A 14,520-nucleotide genomic window follows, 5' to 3' on the forward strand; every position below is an offset into this window, starting at 1 on the left:
AAACCATTCGTACACTTGAGGATATGCTCATAGCATTTTTAGATATTGGAGGTCATTGGGACGATCATTTACCAGTAATATAACTTGTTTATAGTAGTAGTTATCAGACAAATATTGGTATGACACCTTATGGAGTACTATATGGTCGACCTTGTAAGTCCTCAATCTCTTGGGGAGAAGTAGGGGAGAGAAAATTAATTGGCATTGATATCGTGGATGAGACTATGATAAAGATTCTCAAAATCTAGAAAAATATCCAGATAGCTCATAGTAGACAAAAGAGTTATGCAAACACTCGAAGAAGGGATCTAGAGTTTGAAGTAGGTAGTCATGTACTCCTTAAGGCCACTCCTCTAAAAAGTGTTACCAGATTTGGAAAGAGATGAAAGCTAAATTCCTACTTCATTGGACTTTTTAAATTTTTGGAAAAGATTGGAGTGTCTGCTTACAGGTTAGTATTGCCACTAGAATTGTATCGAGTTTACAACATCTTTTATGTATCAATGTTACGCAAGTATAATCTTGATCCTCTAGATGTTCTATCCTACAAGTCTTTCTTACTTCAAGAAAACTTATCTTATGAGGAGGTACTCGTTTGAATTCTAGAATGTCAATAAAAAATGCTTCACAAAAGAACTATTCACTTTGTCAAGGTATTAGGGCAGAATCACTCATAGGATGAAACTACTTGGGAGTTAGAATCATATTTTAAAGCCATGTCTCCTCAGTTGTTTGTTGTAATATAGAAATTTAGATGACCAAATATTTTGTAAAAGGGCAAGAATGGTAATGACCCAAAAAAAAAAGTTTATATATATATATGGATGCCTTATGATTGATGAAATGCATGGGTAAAATTATTTAAATAAATCTGAAGTTTTAGAAATTTTAATAAATTAAGAAAAGGGATCGTAGGGATTTAATTGGAAAGTTGCTAAGAAATTTAAAGTTGTATAATCAACGTTTATGATTTTTTTCTCAAATTCCAATGGTTCAGATTTAATTAGAGAGACTATAAATATAGATAAGTTTTTTCAAAATTTAGCAACAAAACCCTAAGAGACTTAGGAGCCATCAGTTCAAGAAGAAAGGAGAGGGGAAGTAGCCGCACGAGCTCACTTTGGCAGTATACCATTGTTGATCTAACAATAAATCCTTCGCGTTAAATGAACTTTATCCATTTTAATCTTAAACCTGAAGGTATTTCAGTGTCCTACACTGAATAGTGAGATAATGTAAAGTTTGTCGGCTCATGTTATACAGATAATTGATAAAAGAAAGATTCACCGCATCGTGATCGTCGTCCGTCCTAAATCTAGAAAAAAGTAATATTAGTTTGTATTCTAAATCCCTATATTTAAGTTAATATAGTGATTTAACTCATTGCTTGTGATAGGATTAAAACATTTTATGATTAGTGTGGATATTCCGATGAATTTTATGATGGATATTTGAAAAATATGAAATGATTGGGTGTTTGAGACGAGGGAGTTGGCTGGTATCAGATGTATGTAGGGTTTCGTGGTTGAAGACAATTTTGAAGAGGTTTTAATGTCGGGTTGGGTTGGGTAACCTATGGGGTTCATATCCGAGCCCATGGTAATATTATTAAACCTGAGCCCAATAAACCTTCTGAATGGGTCTGTTAGTAAAACAAAGAGGGAAAGATAAGTGTAGATGAACCAAGCCCAAGTGGGTGTGTATATGTATTGGACTTAGTAATAAGTTGTGTTATGGTCTTAATAAAAAAAGAGTAGAGGAAAAGAGAAGGGAAGATAAATGTTTAGGTAGATCGAGCCGAATAGAGAAATGGGCCTAGCGAGGTGGGCCGCCTTATTATTTTAATGAGTTTGATGTAACAATTGATTAAAGTTTGAGCAAAAAAAAAAATACCTAGTTCGAATGAGCTAAACCTATAAGAAGTGTAAAAAAATTCAATGATGGAATGGACTAAGTCAACAAAAAAAGAAAATAATAATAATAAGTAATAAATAAATAGAGTCATCCTCGAATGAGCCTAGTCATAAAAAAAAGATTTGAAGAATTGACCAAAGTTGTCAGTAGCTTAGACTTAAGGTTTTGAATAATATATATATAAGATGTAATAAATAAATAAATAAAAATAAAAGTATCCAGGTTTATATGGGTTAAGCATGTAGGATAAATTAAGTGAATCCAGTGGTTAATTGGGTATACATTGAAAAATAAAAGATGAATTAAAGGTATTGAGAAATTAATAAAATGGGTTATTCTATTGGACTTTTTAACCTGGGAGCAAATTTAAATTAAGGGTTATTTGGGTTTTTCGTCTACAGTCCAACAAAAAGAATCTATAGTCCCGGAAATGAATAGAAATTGTTGGCTAGAGATCTAGAATCTTGATTGAAAAAATGTACTACAGTAAAAAAAAGGGTAAATTATATAAAATGTAGCATTATCAATGGATATGATACCTTAAATAAAGATTAGATATGTGATTTGATTTAATAACTAATGTAGTTGATAAGCTCTATTTACGAAATTATAGATGAATTGCGATTGATCAAATTGTGATAACAATGTAGACAATGAGAAAAATATAGAAATTGTTGAGTGACTATGAATTAGTGGAGAATTTAAATAATTCATTATGTGAATAATTTGAAATTTAAATAGTGTGATCGATCTTCTAATATCCTAATTAAATTAAGATATTTTAGAAGTTGACGAGTTCTTGAATAAAGATAAATTAAGTAGAAATATTATTATATGAAGTAAATTATGATAGAGAATACTTGGGATTAGCAGTAAAGATTTTTCTTCTCGTTGAGATGTGAGTATATGTGTCGTCCAGGATTGGTTAGGAATAATTACAAACTCTATCTCATGAGCCATATATTGCTTCGTAACTATGAATGTAACTATCACTTGTGTCCCTAGAGAATGATATGAATCATAACTATGACTGTAATTTTGACTGTGATTATAATTGTAACTATGACAGTAACTATGATTTATGAATATGTTACTATGTTGAGAGTGTGAGTAACATTTCCTTCTGTATTTGTAGGTAAATGTTATTATATAAAACAATATAATTTATGCATGTGTATTGATTATGTTTAACGAATAATGAGAATTTATTATTATGTGAATAAGTGAAATTAATATGAATACGATGTTGTTATTATGAGCCCTAGAGTGAGCCAAAAGTAATATATTATAATGCAATTATATAATTATAGATATTTATTGGATGATTTGAAAATATATGAGAAGAAAAAATATTCTATATATGAATATCGACAATCAATGTGGTTATGATGTCATACTACTGAGATTAAAAAATGGTGATTATTCTTCGAATTGAAATTATGTATTTGAGAAGCGAAGATATATGATTAGTAAAATCAATATAATTGTAGTAAGATATAAAAATCAGATGATTGTGAAGGACATGTTGAGTTTAAGTAAAGGTAATGCTTTGAATTAGTATATTATCTCCGATCTCTAGATTGATGTATTAAATTATTCTTACTGAACAAGTAGTGGCTTACTCTTTTTTTATAAATTTCAGAACAGGAAGTGCAGAACTAAACTGAAGAACTGTTATGTAAAAGATCGGAACTTAAAAGAAAATAAATCATAAATTAAATGCGAAAGCGAAATAATAGAGTTAAGATTTACATTCTTTATACAATAATTTAGAATACCTAATAAGGATACGGAAATGACCATTCTAAAAGAACAAATAAAATATCAAAGAAATAAATGAAAAGTAAACAATTAGACATATTAAGACGGTCTTCACTAGCTTTTAAAAGAAATCTGGGTGGTGAGCTATTCACAACCCCCTTGTGGATCGGAATCTGGATCTTGTTTCTCTTAATCTGAAATGATTGATGAAAGGGTGAGCTATATTAACTTAGTAAGAATATCACACTACTCACTGATACAGAAATAAATATTGGTAAAAATTATAAAAATAATAAATAGAACTCTTAAAATAAGTAAATTCATTTATCATAAATAAAATTATTTATTACATACTTACTGTTACTACATTTCCAAAACTGACCTATAGAGGCAATAATACAAATAACACCATAATCTCATATTCAAATGACTATAATAACAACTTTCCCTTTCTATTTCCTTACTAGTATCCCTGAAGGTCCATAAGGATGTTTCACTACGCGTGAACCCATATCAAACCTTGTCAACTAACCGGCTGTCCCTATACCTTATCCGGTATGAGCACCAAAAGTACCATCCCTCAATACTCTGTCCAGTATGAGGGTGAATCGAGTCGTCCTCATACCTCGTCCGATATGAGGGCCAAAAATACCATCTTTCAATACCCCGTCCGGTATAAAGGTGAATCAGGTCGTCCCCATATCCCGTCCGATATAAACGCAAAAAATACAATTTTTCGATACCCCGTCTGGTATGAGGCAACGTTCACGATAGGGTTCCCTATGTACCCGGTTCATCCACCATCTCTTAGGATATCTAATTAGACAATCATTCATTCATGCACTTAACCAAATAATTTTTCGTTTATATTTTAATTTTCAGTTTCATAATTTAAGCGTAAATTACGCAAGATAAGCAATACATGCATAAAAAAAACACAACTGAATCATCTTACCAATTCTACTGTATTATTATGCATTTAAAATCGTAAAATCAAACAATCAGTTAAAACATGACAAACAGTAATAAATAACTACTTTCGTCTCTATTAGTAACCTGTAATTAATTCTCGAAGTTCTCTAAATTACACAAAATACCGTACTATTTATAATTAAACTTCAATTCTATAACAGAGAACAATGTGAGGGATTCTTATTCGAATTGGTGTCCGAAATATCAAACTTTTTACAGTGCCTATTGGCAGTCCCTGAATTTTTTAAATTTTTCTGCGAAGATTAAAACACGTTTTACGTACCTAAGAATATCTAAAAATCTAAAATCGGTGTTAAAAATCCTTTTTCGACTAATTTCAGTGCTCCGACACTACGCCACCACCGTGCTCCGACGAAGGCACCACCGCCCACGACGACATAGCCACCCGCGGCGGTGGTTTGCCACGACCTGGCCGTTTTCAGCCGGTTTCGGCCAGTTTTATACCCATTCCTGCGGGAAAACACATTAGGGGGCATCGGTTGGTCGAAAAAAAATCAAAAAATGGAAACCTACCGGTGATGGAATTTTCTGGTGCGGCGGCTCCGCTGGCTCATCTTTACAGCTGGGCATTTTCCTTCAATCACCCTGTGAAAAACAGAATGATGATCACAATGATGAACAAATCGTACGAACGGAAAATGAAAAAGAGCTCATCGAAGGCGGTTGCAGGTTTTGCCCGTGGCGGTGCCACTGGGCTTTGACCGCAGTTTTCATCTCATCTGTCGTTTCTTTTACTCTGATTTAGCCATGTGGGTGCTCGAAATCAAGCTTCGAGTTGATAGGAGAATTTCTACTTTTTTTTGCGGTTAGAGGTGGCTCCGACGCAGCGGCGAACGGCTTCTTTCTCCAGCGACTGATTCTTCTTCTCCGGCAGGAGACTGACGACTAGGGTTTAAGTTCGGTGTGATACAAGATATTTACACCCGTCTCGCGTCAATCTAAGCCGTTCATCACATTTGATCTCCACCGTCTGATCGCGTTTAAAGAAAAAATAAATCTTGACCGTTCATCACAATTTGATCTCGACCGTACGATCGTATTTAAAGAGAGAAAAAATTTAGACCGTTCATCGTGTTTAATTACGATCGTCTGATCGCACTTGAGGAAATAGATCCAGACTATTCACGCGCGCAAGAATGCTTTAAAACCGTCCGATTGCAAGACACGTAGATCGCAGCATGACCTCTCGCGTGACACTAAATCAACGTACCTTACCATGCGACATGCTCCAATGCATCAAAATTACTAACTGGGCAATCCTACATAATGTAATTTTTTTTAATTACATTCTGACCCCAATTTTTAATTTTTCTTTCAAAAATACCATTCAAACCTAAATTTTTACCATTTTTTTCTAAAATTATTTTCAATTTCGTTCTCAATCTATTTTTTTCATAATTCACATTAAATTAAAATTTTATTAATTTTAAAATTAAATTTTTATACAATTTTTTTAAAAATAAAATTCCGAACTCAAATATTACATGTTAGAAGAGGAACATCTTACTTAAAATGAACAAAGGATATAGAAACATTTGTTTTTGTGAATTTTATCTTACAAACTTTAAAGCTGTCATATGATCCTCTTAGATTTCAAGTATATTAGGAAAAAATTTTAAATATCTTAAATATCTTACTACATGTTATAGTTGAAACAAGTTGGAATTAATTATAAAAATTACAATTCTTATAGAAATATATGAATGTTATTAGTTACTTCAATATATATGAATGAAAGGTAACATGTTATAGTTGAAACAAGCTGGAACTAATTATAAGAATAACAATCCTTATAAAAATATATGAATGTTATTAATTACTTCGATATATATGAATGAAAGGTAACAATCATATTACCTATGTAGGTTCGGGTAGGTTCAGGATGTTACACAATATCACTTATCGTTCTAGACCATTCTAGATTTCGTAGTGCAGTTATGTTTATTTTAAGAGGTTACTAAAAACCTTATATTTTTAATTATATGAAATTCATTTCGAAATACATAAAAACCAAAAGCAACATGACTAAATAGTAACAATCACAATCAATATAAAGAAAGTTATTTAGACACCTAACATAACAAGCAAGAGTCCTAATTATACCAATCATGTTCCTTGATTTAGTTTCACCATTTACAAATTTTCGAGCGAACACATTTAAACTTATATCATGGAGGGCAGAGGAGATTACCAACTACTATTGTGAATGGAAAACAATTTAATTCAGTATAGAGTAGTCTGATCAGATACTATGACAATGGCATTACTTTGTCATGACAATGACATTACTTTGTCACTGTAATCCCTACAATTAGTCGCGATCTACTCTCGTCAAAGGAAAAGGCAGCACCAATCATAAGGAGTGAATAATAATCATATTCAATCACCCGTCAGTGACAATGATCAAATGAATTTCAAATCTTTCTTTGTTATTTTAAACGTAATGTAAAACATAACCAAATTTTGGTCTACAAATTTCAATTCGACCCATTGGGTCCATCGAATCATTTTTAAAAGTTCCTCAGCCCATTACACTACCTGGCCCAATAAGAGCCAATTAACAAACCCAGCCCAATAAGCGCCCATTACCAAACTCAGCTCAACTGGGGCCCATAAACCACTAGGGCTGTCGGGCCACTTCCAGGCCTCGTGTGCGTAAACCCTCTTTGCCTTCGCCCATGGGGCAGGGCACAGGCCCATCCACAAGGCACGCTCGGCACAAGGGTGCGCCTCACAAATCCTCACAGCACAACATGTCGCATAAGTGATGTGCCCCGGGCGAGCTATGTCGGCACTGGGGTGTGGTGAGGCAGGCCTTCATGCGTGCAAATGCACGCACACACTTGGCAAGGCATCACCACACGGCGTGCTGCACACGCCCCCTCCGCATCGTTCCCTCATACGCAAGCCTCTCATCATGCGAACATGTCTGGTAGGTCGCGCGCGAATACACGCATGCACACGCACACGCACATCCACAGACACGCACACGGCTCCTGCAGCAAGTCTCCTCGGCATGTTGGCATGCCCAGCTGGACTTGTGCTCCTGCGCACAGCTGTTGTGTGCACACAATGAGTCGAGAGCCCTGTCCTGGCACCTGGGCGTACCAGGACAGTGTCTCTCACGCACGCAGGTGTGGCAGAGCCGCTTGCTGCAAATTGTGCAGCACCTTAATGCCCTCATTGCATCAGCTCGAAAATCCGTCTTCTTTTCCCTCTTTCTTTCCGGTTTCTATTACAATTTAAATCATAGTTTCATGCATGCATACGAAAAATTTTCCAAGCATCCAAACTACCCAAAACAGAGCAAGAATCAACCATAAAAATCGAGAAAAATCAAACTTCGACACACACACTGATCAGTTTTCATGCAATTTCAAGTCCAGATGTTTAACATTTCAAAACAGTAAAAAACTCATTAGAAACGTGAGTGTAGTTATCCTTTTCTTTACCTTTTACAGTTTGGTTTTCGGGTTCCAAAAAGAAATGGAGAAGCTTCACGGGTTCGAGGGAAGAAGACAGCTGCAACGACTGTCTAAGGATTTGCAAAACGTGTTCTACGATCGAGGATGAAAGAAAGTGTGCATGTGAGGTGCCTTAGGACTGTAAAGAAGAAGAAATGGAATTGATGAGACTTACCGCTCGAGGAGAGGAAAAGCCTCGGTGGCAAGCCTTCAACGGCAGAGGAAGTGGTGGCCTTTCCTTGCTCTTGGAATAATAATTTCTCTCAATTTTTCTTCTTCTTTTTTGAGTCGCAGAAGGGAAGAATGAAGAAAGGAAGGAGAGGGGAGCTTAAATACCGAAAATTGGAGTAATGTGATCCGTTGGATCACATGCAAAGAAAGTTGGTCGTTGATCGGCCTAGTGGCTAATCGGCGCTGGCAGAGGAGCTTGCATGCACGCCAAGTGGCAGACGATGTCAGATGGAACTGTGGCGGGTCAGCTTTTTGTCTGTTAAAAAGCGCACAGATACTATTCTGCAGTCGTGCAGGCGTGCAGATACGATCGTGCAGGGCGGGGGACTTCTGCCCCCGAGGTTTGCATGCTTGCGTGTGTACCCGCGGACCATTTTCTGCAATGTTTGCCCATGGGGTTAAACCATCCACCCTCTTCTTTTGCTTTTCTTTTGTTTTCCCTTTTGTTTTAAGTTTAGAATAGTTTTAAAATTGTAAATATGCACATAAAATTTTAAGGGTCAATTCATATATTGGAATAGGTTGAGGGGTGTCTCATTTCTTTTATATATAGATATATAGATATATATATATACAACTTAAAGTTAAGTTGGCTAATATTATGAATTTTTATATATATTTCTCATCTATCTATTTTATGTATCTATCTAAAGAGAGAATATTCATCAAATACCATCAATTTAGTGATTTAAAAATTTATTCTAAAATTTATCAGTTAAATACCATCAATTTAGTAATTTAAAAATTTATTCTAAAATTTATCAGTTAAATACCATTTGTTATAATTAGAAATTAAAACAAACACAATTTTTTTATGCTCGTAAAATACCATATATTAAAATTTTACTATTTAACATAATTTAAATAGAGAATTAATGACATATTATTTATTATTATATATATTTTTTAATCTCTATATTGTATGTGTAAAATTACGTCTAATAATTATTTAAAGTATATTAATATTTTATCTATTTATTGTGATTTTTTCTCTTTTTGTTTTAAATTTTTTGCATGAACATAAGTTACTAAATATATGTGGTTGCCTTTTTTATTTTATAATTTTTTTAATTAAAACTTATATATCTCTTATATTCATTAATTGTAAATATGGTAGATTATGTTTTATAAAAAATATTAACAACTTATTATTTCTTATAATTTTTTTATTAATCATTACTAAATTCCTTTACCTCAAATAAATTGGTTACATTATACGACAATGTTTTAGCTAAATAACAAAGTTTTAGTAATCCGATAAAATTGTATGTTATTTAGTTAGATATTATGAATAAACATAATATTAATTAATAATTTCTATGTCGATTCTACAAAAATAGAGTAGCTAAATATGGTAAGAAGTTATTGCTAATATGGTAGAATGGACTTTGTAGGCATACTTGATTGAAGTCAATATTAATAAAATTTCATGTATTAGTGACATTAAAGGATATTTGAATAAAATAATTAGATAACAAGCAATATTCAATATAACAAAGTTAGCAACATGTAATTAACACTTATGCCAACTTATCATGGAAGTGAAATAAATTGGTAAATTAATTCGTGGTTGAAACTAATAAAATCAAAATCAATGACCTTTTTTTTCAATGCTATGAAAATATTGCTAAAATTTAAGAATAATTCTGGCACTAGTCCAATATGACTAAACTTTTTTTAAAAAAAAATTAATAACCAATATTGGTAATCTTAAATGGATTAGTATGGTAACTATTGGGTACAAATGAGATAAAATGTAATATACGGGTCCAAAAATCGGCCCGAGATGAATTTTTTTATTTTTTTATTTTTTTATTTATAAAAATAATTAATCTAATTTGTTTTAATTTAGTTTTATTGAATTTTTGAGAAAAAATGAATTATGAACGAAATTGAAAAAAAAATAAAAAAAAGTGAAAATTTGAATTCGGATGGTGTTTTTAAAATAAAATTTGAAAACACATGGTTAAAACACAAAAAGAGAAAGTTTGGCCACGTAGGACGGCCCAGTCAGCAGCCCCAGCGAACCAGAGCACGTCGCGTGGCAACCTCGTTGACATTGGCACCACACGACACGCGAGTGATTTGCCTGCCCAGCGATCCGACAGTCTAGATCTCATCTTGCACGTGTGAACGATTCAGATGCGTTTTTTCTTTAGATACGATCGAACGGTCAAATTCAGTCCGATCGTGCGGCCCATATTCATTCTCCGAATAAGATAGATCTAATGGACGAGAGAGGATCACGTATCCCCGAACGAACGGCTCAGATCGACATAAGATGGGTATTTAAACATCACGTTCTAGGGAACCCTAACTCTAGCCGCACCTTCCCTCGCTGAAGAAGAAGAACTAGACATTGAAAAAGAAGACCGACCACCGGCTAACGCCACACTGAAGCCACCAAGGACTGCCAAAAAAGGTAAAAAAAAATTTCTCACTACTCAGAATTTAATTTCGAGCCTCACTGTGGCCATATCGGAGCAACAGGTACAATAAGTAAACTGAAAACCGTGAGCAAACCCCAGCGAAGCCGCCACAGCCAAAACCTAAACCCTATCCAATTACCTCCTTCTCGTTTCCCGTTTTTCGTTTCCCGTTTCATACGATTTTTTGACCATTGTGTTTACTGTCATTTTCTATGCATATTAGCCAAAGAAGAAACCCCAACCGTGAAGGAGAACCAGCAGAGCCGCCGCACCCGCAGACCCCCCGCCGTAGGTTCAGTTTATTATTTTTCTGGACAATCGAGGCTTCCTAACGTATTTTTTTGAAAGGATACGTGTAAAATCAGCCAAAACAAGCTAGGCCGAGGCAAATCACTACCATACTGGAACCTTAAAATTGGCCGAAAAGATTTTTTAACACCGATTTTGAATTTTTGGAGATATTTTTGGGTACATGACGAATATTTTGATTCCTGCATAAAAAATTAAAGAAATCTGGGGCCCGTCAGGAGGCGTAGTGGGTAGTACAGCGCGTCGAAATACCGATTCGGGTAAGACTTTCTCACCTTATTTCCTGTTACGGTAAATGGAGGTTTAATAAATTTATTAATAATCTTGTACTTTGTAAAAATTAAAAAAATCCTGACAATAATTATAAGTCACTAATGGAGTTAAAAAATTGGTCAGTTTGACACTACCCTAAGCTCGTCTATATATCTACTTATTTTCTTATATTGCCTAAATTGTTTATTGTTCTGCCGTATGAATTAAATTGTTACATTTAATTACTTCCTTGTTATTGATTGTCTGATTGTGATTTTTATCTGATTGACTAATTTAAAATAGAGACCCTAATTATGTTCTTAGTTGTTAAGGTATAAAAAAATGTACAGTTTGTTTAAATATCATTTAATTGATCTGCGAATATAAAATAAGATGTTAGTAGGCAATTGGTAATTGTTTATTGATGGGGATCTAAATATGAAAGACTTATTGGGTACCTTGGGAAAGGGTGGACGGACACAGTACATAGGAAAAAACCCTACTGTGGACAATACCTGTCAGACATGGCTGAGGGGTCCCATATCGGAAGGGTTGGGAGATATGGTTCACTATCATATCGGACAGAGTATCGAGGCAATGGTGTATTTGGCACCCATTACTGGACAGGGTATGAGGACGTTCAGATAAATTAAAAAATCTAGATATTGGGTTCATGAGTAGTGGGATATCCCTATGGACTCCTAAGAGTCCCAGTAATTAGGTAAAAAAAGAGAATGACTGATTTTACTCACTTGTACATGAAATTATAAATGTTATATGGGTGTTTGTCTTATTGGTTGGTTTTGGAAAACTCATAACAATAAGTATGGAAATAACATTTTGATATTAAATGAATTTACTTAAATTAAGATACTCATTAATTATTTTGTGATTTTTACTAACTTTTATTTTTTGTATAAGTGATTAGCATGATATTTTTACTGAGATAGTGTAGCTCACTCTTCTATTAACCATTTCAGATCAAGAGGATCAAGATCCAAATCTCGATTAGTAAGAAGGTTGTGAGTAGTTTACCTCCCGAACTCCTTCAAGAGCTAGTAGAGGTTAACCCCTAGGATATTTATCTATTTGTTTTAAGTCATTTTTTGCTTCTTTTTACGAGCCGTTGTAGTAGAGATATTCTTGTATCCCTATTGGGCATTCTAATTTACTGTGTAATAAATATAAATCCTAATTATTATTTTCTTATGCCTTTAGATAATAAATCTTTTTTTTAGTTCGAGCATTTACAATTGGTATCAGAGTCGCGTTCCTCGAAACCATTCCTTACACAAAAACTTAAAAATACCAAATACAAATTTTCATTTAACCATTCCTTATGAAATACAGATACGAGAATATGAGGAAAGGAAAACCACCACTAAACTGACCAGCCCGGGATGGATCGCTTCGAGAGGATGTTGATCAACTATTTGAGATGCTGGAGAGACTCATCTCTACCCAGAAGGGCCGGGAAGAAATGAGGGAGTTGTCTGACCCTCCCCTACTACCACAGTTTAAGCCACCCTTGCAATGGGAAGGTCCGGAGCCACCCCGGTACAACCCTGCTCCTCTACTGTATCATCCGGCACCACTACAGTACAATTAATATATATTTACTTTTGAATTTCTAGGGTCGTTATAGTTGGTATCAGAGCCGCGTTCCTCAGACCCATTCCTTACACAATAATCCTTAGGAAAACACCAAAATAATGAATTATCACTCAACCATTCCTTGTGAAATGTAGGTACAGAGAGATGAGGACAGGAAGACCCCCACTAAACCGAGCAGCCCGGGATGGTTCGCTTAAGGAAGATGTTGACCGGATATTTGAGATGCTGGAGAGACTTCTTGCTACCCAACAAGGCCGAGAGGAGAGGAGGGAGCTACCTGACCCTCCCCCGCTACCACAGATTGAGCCACCCCTACAACAAGAGGATCCCGAACCACCCCGGTACGACCCTACTCCTCCACAGTACCACCCAGCACCACTGCAGTATGATCCGGTGTCCCAGTCACAGTACCACCCGGCACCGCCACAGTACAATCTAGTGCCCCCATCGTATCAGTAAGTACCACCGTAGGGCCCCCCAGTCTTTCCTCAGCATGGCCCGATCCCTCTTCCACGGGACCCAGTTCCTTCCATGATTGACCCAGACTACATATAGAGGTATAAGAGACTAAACCCATCTAGTTTTGCAGAGAGATCCTCTTTTGAAGATGTTGAGTACTAGTTAGCAGAGATAGAGAATGCCTTCAAGACCCTGGGAGTGACTCCCGAACAGAAGGTCACCCTTGCTACGTACATGCTAGTGGGAGAAGCAGACCGCTGGTGGGAACTCAAACAGACCACCCTGCCTGTTCCAGTTACTTGAGAATAATTCCTAGCAGCCTTTCATACAGAGTATCTTCCAGAGCATCTCCGATATCTGAAGGATATGGAGTTTGTCCAGTTGGTCCAAGAGAACATGACTGTGTCAGAATATGCTTACAAGTTCCTAGAATTGGGTCAATACTCCCCTGAGACGTTGTTGGATAAAGGCAAGGAGGCTAGGAGGTTCGAGTGGGGCCTCCGCCCAGAGATCAAACAACATTTATTTGTGCTGGAGCTCAGGACTTATTTAGCCATTCTAGCCAAGGCACAGCTAGTGGAGAGGAGCTTCTGCACCCTCTCTCAGGTAGCAATGAACCTCAGACCCTCAACTCCACCCCGCAGACCAGCACTTACTGCGCCTGTTCAATAAAACAAGATGTCTAGGCCGGTGATCCAGGCTCCTCCCTCAGGCTCTAGTGGTAGGACGCGGTAAAATCTATAGGCATTGTGGAAGGGATCATGGGGACCAATTCTGCTACCACCTCAACAACACCTGTCGCATATGTGGTAGTGCCCAACATTATACGAGAGAGTGCCCAAGGAACCAGAATCAAGACAGACCCCCTATCCATGGCAGAGCTTACAATCTCACCCAGTAAGATGCAGAAGCCAACCGGGACGTGGCACAAGATATATACACTATTTGTAACTACCTCGCTCATGTTTTAACTGATACTAATGCATCGCATTCATTTGTTTAACTTGTTTTTGCATCAAAATTTAATGTATTACCTGATAAACTTGATTCTATATTGTTTGTGTCTACCGCTGAGAGTATGACACTATTGGAAG

The 14,520-nt window shown here is 35.7% G+C and overlaps 1 long non-coding RNA gene across 1 annotated transcript; it reads right to left on the reverse strand.

The window, feature by feature from the left end:
- Window positions 1-3,573: 3,573 nt before the first annotated feature.
- Window positions 3,574-8,833, reverse strand: LOC148266289 (uncharacterized). The gene is made up of 2 exons (XR_015818432.1): window positions 8,121-8,833; window positions 3,574-3,869 (listed from the first exon to the last, which is right to left on the reverse strand). It is a non-coding gene; the product is annotated as an uncharacterized LOC148266289 (long non-coding RNA).
- Between the last annotated feature and the right edge of the window lie 5,687 nt (window positions 8,834-14,520).

Source organism: Carica papaya, chromosome 4 (genome assembly GCF_054855325.1).
Source record: "Carica papaya isolate Zhongbai chromosome 4, ASM5485532v1, whole genome shotgun sequence".
In the NCBI taxonomy this organism is placed as follows: domain Eukaryota; kingdom Viridiplantae; phylum Streptophyta; class Magnoliopsida; order Brassicales; family Caricaceae; genus Carica; species Carica papaya.